Genomic DNA, 9,975 nt, shown 5'->3' on the forward strand with positions numbered 1-9,975 from the left:
GCAACTTCATGGTGGTAGTTGTTCTTCTTGCAGAGTACCGTAGAGTCAAAACCAATTCATAGCTGACCCTCCAGTAGGTTTTCAGAAGCAGTAATTCACACGAGAGTTGATTGCCCATCTTTCTCCTATGGAGCAGCTGCTGGTGGATTTGAACCATGTACCACTAAGCCATCAGAGCTCCCCAAATTGGTAGTATCAGAGTGCTATAAATGACTTGTTTGCTGAGGTGATACCTTGGGTGACAGCCGAGCCAGACTTGACTCTGCTTCAGCAAGAGGGGAGGAGAAGCTTTTCCATCTCTGGTAAATAAAAATGGCATTCTTTCAGAGCTCTGGATCTCCAGTGACACCCTAACAGGAGTTATATAATAGAAACTTAGCTAGTGCATATGAGCTAGCAGCAACTAGGAGCATAACCAGATTCAGTTTCACACAAATCTGTTCCTCTATAGTTTGTGTAAAGTGACACAAGTTTTTGAATATAGAGCCTGAGGTATAGAGGAACTTGTAGGGTCTTATCTGTTGTCAACTTGAACCTCATGGTCACAGGGTATATACTGAACATTGGGAATGAATACCATGATTGTCAGAGTTCATGTTCAAGAGAGAACTACAAGCTTGAAGTCAGATATGGGCTCAGGTTAGGTCCTGTATTTAATTCCATTTAATGTGTTTTCTCCTCAACTTTAAGTCATTGTGAGTATCAAATCAGATAGTATGTATAAAGTTGCCAGTCCAGGGCAGGTACAAAATAGCACTATTAAATGTGAGCTGTTTTCTCTGGAAAAATCTCTCTGCATTAACTCCTACTGTATTATTCCTGGAATATCACATAGGAATTCAACTTGCCTCAGTACATGAATGTACACTAAACAGATTAATTTTTGAACTGAAAGAAATGAGACAAAGAGCCTCTTGCTTCCCTTTTATTAAGACCAAATGCTTCAAATTTACGATACAAATTACAAGACTATAGCAATTTTCTAGGGAATATCAATGAAAAAGACTACAAATTATCCATTCTGATGTAAAACCTCAGTAGCCCACTTCAATTTCCACTACGAATATGTGATTGTGAGTGTTTATTGAGGATCCACTATGAGCAGGTCTTCAGTATTTTGTCAAACTTAACATAGAAGAAATGGAGCTTGCGAATTCCGGAACCACTAAAGGCAGGTGCAAATGCTAATGTGCTTTCATAATACTGGGAAAAATATTTCTATCAAGACTGCTGAAGGGCTTCTAAGGGACTTCTAAGAGAATGATAGGTACTTCAGAGGATGCTTTTAGGGGAGTTGTGCAAATTTACAGTCAGCTTGAAGGTGTTACACACATTAATTAGTGCCAATTATTCTCATGTGGCAGCTGTAGTTTCAATTGAGAATGACTACATCACATCTGATACCTTAAGGCATAATTCTAGTCTTCGTTTGAGAAAGTATATTGAAAAGTTAGGATTTAAAAAACCCACCCCAACCCAAGAAAATCTAAGAAATGTGATTCCTGTGTCACCTTACAAATGTTACTTTCTTTCTCAGTACTATAATTAATTCACCTCTGAGACAGGACTATTCACAATGAAATAAGATATTCTTTTCTGGGACTTTTAATTGAAATTCCAGAAAATGGAAGTGAGTTGGAATTGATGATGGAAATCATGCAAGTCAGTAATGAGGGAAGCTCAATTTTAATATAGGACTAAGTACAGAATTTGTTGGGACTTTTTCCCTTCTTCCCAGAAATCGTAGCTGCCTATATTGGGAAGGACATTGGTAACAAGTGTGACTAGTATTGGGTTTGAATTGAATTTGTCTAATCTTCCAAACTGAGTTCTTTTTAAGATTCCCTGGTTGGGTATTGCATAATGCATTGGGCTCTTAACCAAACGGTAGGCAGTTCTAATCTACTAGCTGCTCAATAGAATAAAGATCAATAATTTTCTTCTGTAAAGATGAACAGCCTCAGAAATTGGATAGAAGGTCACTTTGAGTGCAAATGGACTCACTAGCAGTGAATGAGTCCTTCAGACTGAGTTACTTTCAGCACTTTGGAAAACTAAACTAATAATTTATACCTAATGTTTGAAATGGGAGCTCTGGTGGCCTAGTGGCAAGAAGCTGCACTGTAATCCCAAAGGCATACGGTTTGAGGCCACCAGCAGCTCTGTGGGAAAGGATGAGCAATCTCTTCCTGTCATAGATTAACTACCTCTGAAAACCCACTGCTGGAAGTTTAGCTCAACAACAATGGTTGAAAAACCAACTTGCATCATTGCATTAATTTTAATTTCTTTTCAAATAATTGGAACAAAATAACTCCTGATTTCAAAGAATTAACTAGACTAGAATAAATTTTGATTTTGAGATGGACTTTAAATGTGATGCAATAATTAAATCATGGATATGATTTTCTATGTCCTAGTCAATAGTTAATTGAAAACCAGAATTCAAAATTGAAAATACAATGTGATCTAAATTATGGAAAGAATTAAATACTTCCCATTTATTTTAAATATATATATAGAAAAGAATAAGATGAAAACAGCAAAATGTTAGCAGTGATTATCTTAAATGCTAAGAATGTTAATATTTTTCCTGTTTTCTTTTTTGAGTTTGTAGTATTTTTCATGTTCTAGTGAACATTTATTAGTCTTGTAGTTGTAGGGGAAAGTGATTAAAAATTATGCTTAGAGAGGGTGCTTTGCACAGAACAAGAGCACAGTAACATAAAAACGGAATGAAAGAATGAATCAATCAGAAAATCTGACAAGCTTTACTTACTTTCTAGTAATTCTGTCCATCTTTCATGATAGGAAAATGTCACATCATGAAGGCTTAATTACAACATAAATGATAGCATATTATAAATCACTACAATAAATAATAAGTGTGATGAGACAGTTCTAATTGCTTTTCATTTAATGCTTTCACTAACAGTATTTGCTAACTCTTAAATTTGTAGTATGCAGTGTTGTCAGTCATTAGTATAAATTAGCAATGTTGTACTATAGGCAAATCAGTTGGCTGAAAAAATCAGTTATGTGGAAAATACTGTAAATAACCTTTTTCAACTCAATTAAACAATTTTAGTGTGATACTCTGAGCTTTAAGGGAGAAGTAATTGACTAACGTAGTTAAAAAACCTCTGGGTCCAATCCAGAAAACCTTACACAGACAAAATTCCCACTTTCTTTGGCACAAATTTGACACATTCAGGAGTAGTTAGAAAATCCTAGAAAAGAAATCTGTATAAACAAAGGAAGAGAAAGTGATGAAAACTTGAAACATCTACTGAAGATCAAAGACTACCTAGCCTTCAATATGAGTTACACCTAAATATCAAGAAAACAGAAGTCCTCAGCACAGGGACCAATATACAACAACATGATAGATAGCCCAGAGATGGCAGTTGTCAGCAATTTTATTTTACTTGGATCTACAAACACCATCTATAATAGCAGCAGTCAGGGAATCAAAAGATGTATTGGGAACATTTTCTGTTAAGAGCCTTTCCAAAGATGAAGAATAAAGGGTATCAGTTTAAAGACTGAGGTTTTACTTCTAAATATTGTCCACAATGTTATGATTCATATAGTTGAATGTCTTTCCATAGTTAATCAAACCCAAGTAAACATCTTTATATTTTCTGCTTTAGCCAAGATTCATCAGACATCAGCCATGTTGCTGTTAGTTCCACAGCCTCTTCTGAATCCAGTTTGAATGTCTGGCAGTTCCTTGTCAATGTCCTGTTCTAGTATTTTTTTAATAATCTTCAGCAAGATTTTACTTGTGTGTGATATTAATGATATTGTTTGGTAAATTTAAAAAGTTCGGATCACTCTTTCCCTTTTTTTGAATGGGAATAAATAGAAATCTCTTTCATTCAGTTGTCAGCTGTCTTTCAAATTTCTGAGCATAGGCTTTGGGGCATGCCTAGGGCTGTACATGTTTTTGAAACATCTCAATTGGTATTGCATCAATTCCTAGAACCTTATTTTTAACTATTGCCTTCAGTGCATCTTGAACTTCTTCCTTCGTTATAATTGGTTCTTGACCATATGTTGGTTCCTGAAATAGTTCAATGTTACAGTGACTGAGTATTTCAATATCTATCCTGAATTACAATGCTGAGTGATAGAATACTGAGTGATAAGATATGTATACAAGGGATGCCTGTTATTACAACTATTATTCAAATATATGAACTAACCACTAAAATAAAAGATTAATAATTTGGGGTTCTCTACTTTTTAGTCATACATAGGTACATAGGGTTTTTTAGTCATACATAGGTACAAAGGCCTGCTATTTCAGAAGTGGATGGCCAATCCTTCTTCCTAGTCTGTCTTAATCTTAATGTTTAGATTTAGAGGAGTATCTGACAGACAGCAATTTGAGCAGTGAAAGATAAATTCCTCATTGTGGAGTTCACCATTAGTTACAGTGTAGTCCCTGCCCTTAGCCCAGTGCCTTGACCCACTTATTTCCCAGCTCCACCCTCCAGCAGGATACCCATTCACTTCTACCAAATGCCTTCAGAATTAATCTCCCATTGTCCGACCCATGACCTGACAGTTTGTATCTGAAGTTTTCTTCGCTCCTGTGATTCCAAGCACATAAACTGCTGACAGGTTGTTTTTTTTTTTTTCTTTTCTGTGTCCAGTGTCTCTTAAGTTTAGTTGTACTGTCTCCAAAGGGAAGTTGATGTGTCCTGTAGAACTCCGGTATACATTGTGTTTTTCTTCTTGACTTGAGGGCCGCAGGCCCGAGGGCCCAACCGGTTTTGGCTCCGTTTTGCGGCTTAGTACCTGGAGGCATGTCAGAAGCTATTGCCAGGGTCGCTTCTGTGTTGCCTGGCCTCGGCTTGTACCCGCGGAGAGACAGGTCCTTGGAGAGGGACATCATGCTGGGTAGAGTAGAGGGACAGTGCAGGAGGGGAAGACCCTCTATGAGGTGGATTGATTCAGTGACTGGGGTAATCGGGATGGGTGTGTCAGAGGCAATGCGATTGGCACAGGATAGAGCAGGGTTTAGGGCTGTTGTACATAGGGTCGCTATGAGTCGCAAACGACTCAATGGCACATAACAACAACAACAACTTTTTAGTCATAAATTAGCAAAACAAGCAGTTAAGATACATTAATAATAACTGATGACTGCACTGCAAAGCTTGTAATCAAAATAGAAAGATAAGTAGTTGGAAAATATGACCCTGTTGACAGAAATGATGGTGGATATTGAATTATAGAATTTTGTACAATGAATGATTTATTCATTGCAAATACCTTTTTATAAAAAGTAAAACTAACCGTAAAAGGCTACTATACATATGGGCCTATACTGATGAACTACACAGGAATCAGACTGACTATATCTGTGGAAAGAATCAATGAAGAAGCTTAATATTAACAGTTAAACAAGATCAAGTTAGAGTGTAGAAAAGACTATTAATTTCTAATATGTAAATTCAGATTGAACCTAAAGAAAATGAAAACAAGTCCATGAGAATCAAAATATGACCTTGAGTCTAGCCCATCTGAATTTAAAATCCATCTTAAGAATATATTTTATGCATTGAATACTGATGACTGAAGACTAGAAAAGATGTGGGATGACATCAAAGACACCATGAACAAAAGACAAGGTTATTACAAAAACAAAGAAAGAAAGAAAAGACCAACATGAATATCTTAAGATACTTTGAAACTTACCCTAGAATATAAACAAACTAAAATAAAGGATAAAGCACTGAAATAAAAGAGGTGAACAGAAAAGTTCAAAAGGCAAGTCAAGAAGTCAAAATAATATAATAAATATGTAAAGCATTGGATTCAGAAAATCAAAAGGGAAGAACACAGTATTTCTTGGGTGGGAAGAACTAAAACTAAAATTTAATGCTTACCAGCAAAATGTATTGAGGAGACTTTCCCTATTGAATGGACATCCTCATCTAAAATCAAGTGATCGTATATATTGGCCTATTAATTTCTATTCCTTTGGCTTGTATTTTTGTTCCCATACCAGAAACTCTGTTGGCATGTTCTGTAGCAAATTGTGATGCTAACTACTGACATCTGACAGCAACTCCATGAGAGAGAGAAGGGCAATTCCTACCACTGCTATTTACAGTCTTAGAAACACAATAGAGGACCACTATGAATTGGAACGGACTCTATGGTAGTGAGATTGAGCTTTGTTATACCCCAGTAAAAGGGGTATTTTTTTATTATTACTGCTTTAGTTGGATACTAAGTTTTGAACCTGGCACGTAAGTCATCTTTCTTTAGCTCTCAACATTTCTTTAGTGATTTGAGGTTGCTTTCAATTTTATGTATAGTTAAGAATGAGTTCCTCCCCCATTGTTTTGATCATGATTGCATTGCCTCCATGAATTGCTACGGATAATATTGGCATTTTAACAATATTCGTCTTCCAACCTGTGAGTTGGTTTTGACTTGATGCCAGTTATTGAGTCAGAGTCACTATAAGTCAGAATGAATGACACAGTGATTTTTAAAATGTATTTTTATTTTTATTTTGGGGTTCTCTCAGATACCTGACTTTGTTATTATTAGATGTTGCTAAGTCAACTCATAGCAACCTTATGAACAACAGATATGGACCTTGCCCTAACCTGAGCCATCCTCACCTTTTTTAAAAATATACTTGAGCCATTGTTACAGTATCTGTCATTTCACCATCCTGAAGGTCTTCCTTTCTTTCACTGCTAACTTTTAAGTAAAATAAGAATGTTAACATTTACCATATCTAGTTTTAGAAAAATATAAAGTCTTCTACTTTAAAGATATAAGACAAAGATAACACAAGGAATTACATTTAAAGATTATATTTAAAAATATTTTCCTTTGCTGTTTGTCTCTGTTAATGATACTCATTAGCCCTGAAAGGTTACTTTCCCCCTCAGGGGACATTTAACAATGTGTGGAAACAGTTTTGATTGTCACAACTGAAAAATTTCTACTGAAATTCACTGGACAGACCCTAGAGATTTTTCCAGGCATCTTACAACGAAAAATTCCTCATACCCAAGAGTTATCTGGCCCCAAAACATCAATAATGCTGGCTAGCAGTATCAGTACAGTCAAGAACTTATTAAAAAGCACATTCTTGGGCCCCATCTGGGCCTACTAATGAGAATATGGTCTAGTGTCTCTCTTAAGCATTTTAGGTAATTCTGATGTTAAAATGTGAGAACCACTGAGAGAATACATCAGTCTTCTTAGTTAACTTATAAAATTAAATTTTCCTCTTGACTCAACGTTTTTCTTTGAATAGTAGCTAAAGTTTAAGATCAATTTTCTTGAAAAACTTTAACCTTTCTCACACTATGATTTGAATGAGAGTTTAAAGGACAAATTGGTTTTCCATTCGACCATTTATCCATATTTTGTACTATGACATTAGTTATTATATAATTAGTTATAGTACTTTTCTTATTTCCTGTCTCTGATTCTCCTTTAATCCTTCTATCCTACCTCTTGCTGTTTTTCTGAGCTTTATTCTTGTGTAAATTTTGTCATTCTGATCCCATATGTTTTATTCTTCTAAGGAGTAAGTTACTTCTCAGTTTATGTGTTTATCTTTTTCACCTATCTACTATTTGGTTGAAAGCTGAGCCACAGATATGAGTTTATTCTAGGTTCAAAGGGTAACTAAGGATTACATAGTCTTAGGGGTTCCACCAGTCTCTATCAGATCAATAAGCCTGTTTTATAACAAACTCTAACTTTATCATGCTTACCTTTCTGAGTTGTGCTTTCTCTCCATCACTCTGTTCTAAAGAAATTCCCTGACTAATGAATAATCTGTCTTTTGTCCTCCTAAAATATTGTATATACCACTTGGGAATATATAACCCCATACTGTGGCCTCTAATGTGTTAATAGCACATCCTCAACATTCCACTAGTAGAGAAATTAAAATTCTTCAGAGCTGGTGGGAGAAAATATCTGTTTATCAGCTCTCGCAAATATTTCAGCCTAGGAGACCCTACAGACCAGTTCAATTCTGAATTGGAATTGACTTGACAGCACCCAGAAACATACTTTGGGTTACTGCAAGCTTGCATTTGTGTACAGTTTCGGCCAGTCCTTGAGGAGTTAGTGCTTACTGCAGTGGAATTTGCTCAGGGTCTTGTAACAAATAAATTTGAGACCAGTACCCTGCATTCTATCTTAGTAGGTATGGATGTATTAGAATGATTTTGTACCTTTGAGAATGATTTCTGTCCTCAATCTGTCATATCACACCTACCAAATCAATTCTACTTAGTGCTTAATTAAAACTAAACGGAGCAATGTTCAAATAGTACGTGGTTCTTATCTCAAGAATTAATTGATATGGATTTTATTATGTGAAAAAAACATATTTGGGTGGGTTTTTCTTTCTTCTCTTGTTTGTTTCTACCTCTAATATAGATTATGGAACACCAAGAATTATAAGAGAAGAAGCTGAATTTTATAGTTGAAAACATTTCATATCTCAAGGAAGAGCTTTATTCCTTAAGTAATACCATCAAGCAGTTATCAAGTTTACTTGTCCATTTTTAGCCCTCCATGCATCCAAGCTCTTGTTGCTGTTGTTATGTACCCCTGAGTTAGAGTCAACCCACAGCTGACCCTCCAGCAGGTTTTCAGAGGTAGTATCTCATATGGGAGGTAACTACCTTTCCCCTCCAAGCTATTACTATGAAAGAAAGGACAGGTTTTGTATTAGCTTTTATGATAGCACAGAGGAATGTGAATCTTATAATTAAGAATTCAGTCTTCATTATTAACTTGCAAATCATACAATAAAATAAATCTGGCAGACATGGCCAAATGTTCTTACTCAATTAATTTGAAAATACACTGTTCATCTGCTGGGGGCTGCTGTTGCGGCTGACAGTTTTGCTTCTCTTCAGCTCTATTAAGAGCTTCTGGCAAGCAGCACTGCCAAGTGAGTTGAAAACCTGAACACAAAGCAATTGTTTCAAATCCAGTGGGGTGTTGGGAGGGTGGAGTGAACCATGTAACCACCTGTAGTTTTATTTTTGAATTGCCCCCTTGATTTCCATGAAAATTGGTGACTTCTATTCAGACTGCATGGGAAATGTTTTACATTGTGTTGCAAAGAAATGCCTTCTCACAAGGTTTTCTCCCAAGTGATGGTCACAGAGACATGATGAAGGAAGCATATGTACTGTAAACATGAAGATGGCTCCTTCATCTCGTGCTTGCATGTCTTCTTCCAGAATCAGGTCAGGATGCTTGTTCTGGCCCTGGGCTCTGCTTTTCTTAATGCCAAGAAAACAGTGAAGGTCTGAATTGATTTTTCTGTTTTATTGATGAAGAATTTTCTTTTTTTGTTGTTGTTGTTATTGTAAAGTGTCATTGAACTAGTTGTGACAGCTTGCAAACTTTACATGTGAGAGAAAGCTTGGCCAATCCTTTGCCTTTCTCAGTCTTTGTGTATTCAAGTTCCTTATTGCAGTTACTGTGTTAATTCATCCACTTGAGTCATTTTCTCCTTCACAGATCTTCCGCTTTTCCAAGAATGAAGCTCTTCTCTAGACATGGGTCCCTCTTGACAACACACCCAAACATCCCCACCATCCTTGACTCTGAAGAACCTCTTAGCTGTGCTCCATACAAGACACATTTGTTTGTTTTCTTGTCTGTCCATGGTCAATGCTGAATATAACATAATGCTTTAGTATTCAGTATTCATCACTAACACCACAATTCAAAAGCACCAATATCTTCTTATGCTTTGAGATAGTAGAATCCGCTTTTGATCTTTAATAAGTAGTTGAAATTCAATAGGCTGCTGAGTTCCTTAATAGTGACCAAAGAATCACATGCAGTTTTCTTCAGAAGAGTCGTTACTGCCTATTGAAACAGATAATTTTGTGACCATATGAATTCTAGGGGTTTGAGGGTTTGTTTGGGGTTTTTTTTTTTTTTTGGCTTTGGGTT

Source organism: Elephantulus edwardii, unplaced genomic scaffold (assembly GCF_000299155.1).
Source record: "Elephantulus edwardii isolate Elephantulus edwardi_28Jun2011 unplaced genomic scaffold, EleEdw1.0 scaffold00098, whole genome shotgun sequence".
NCBI classification, from domain to species: Eukaryota; Metazoa; Chordata; class Mammalia; order Macroscelidea; family Macroscelididae; genus Elephantulus; species Elephantulus edwardii.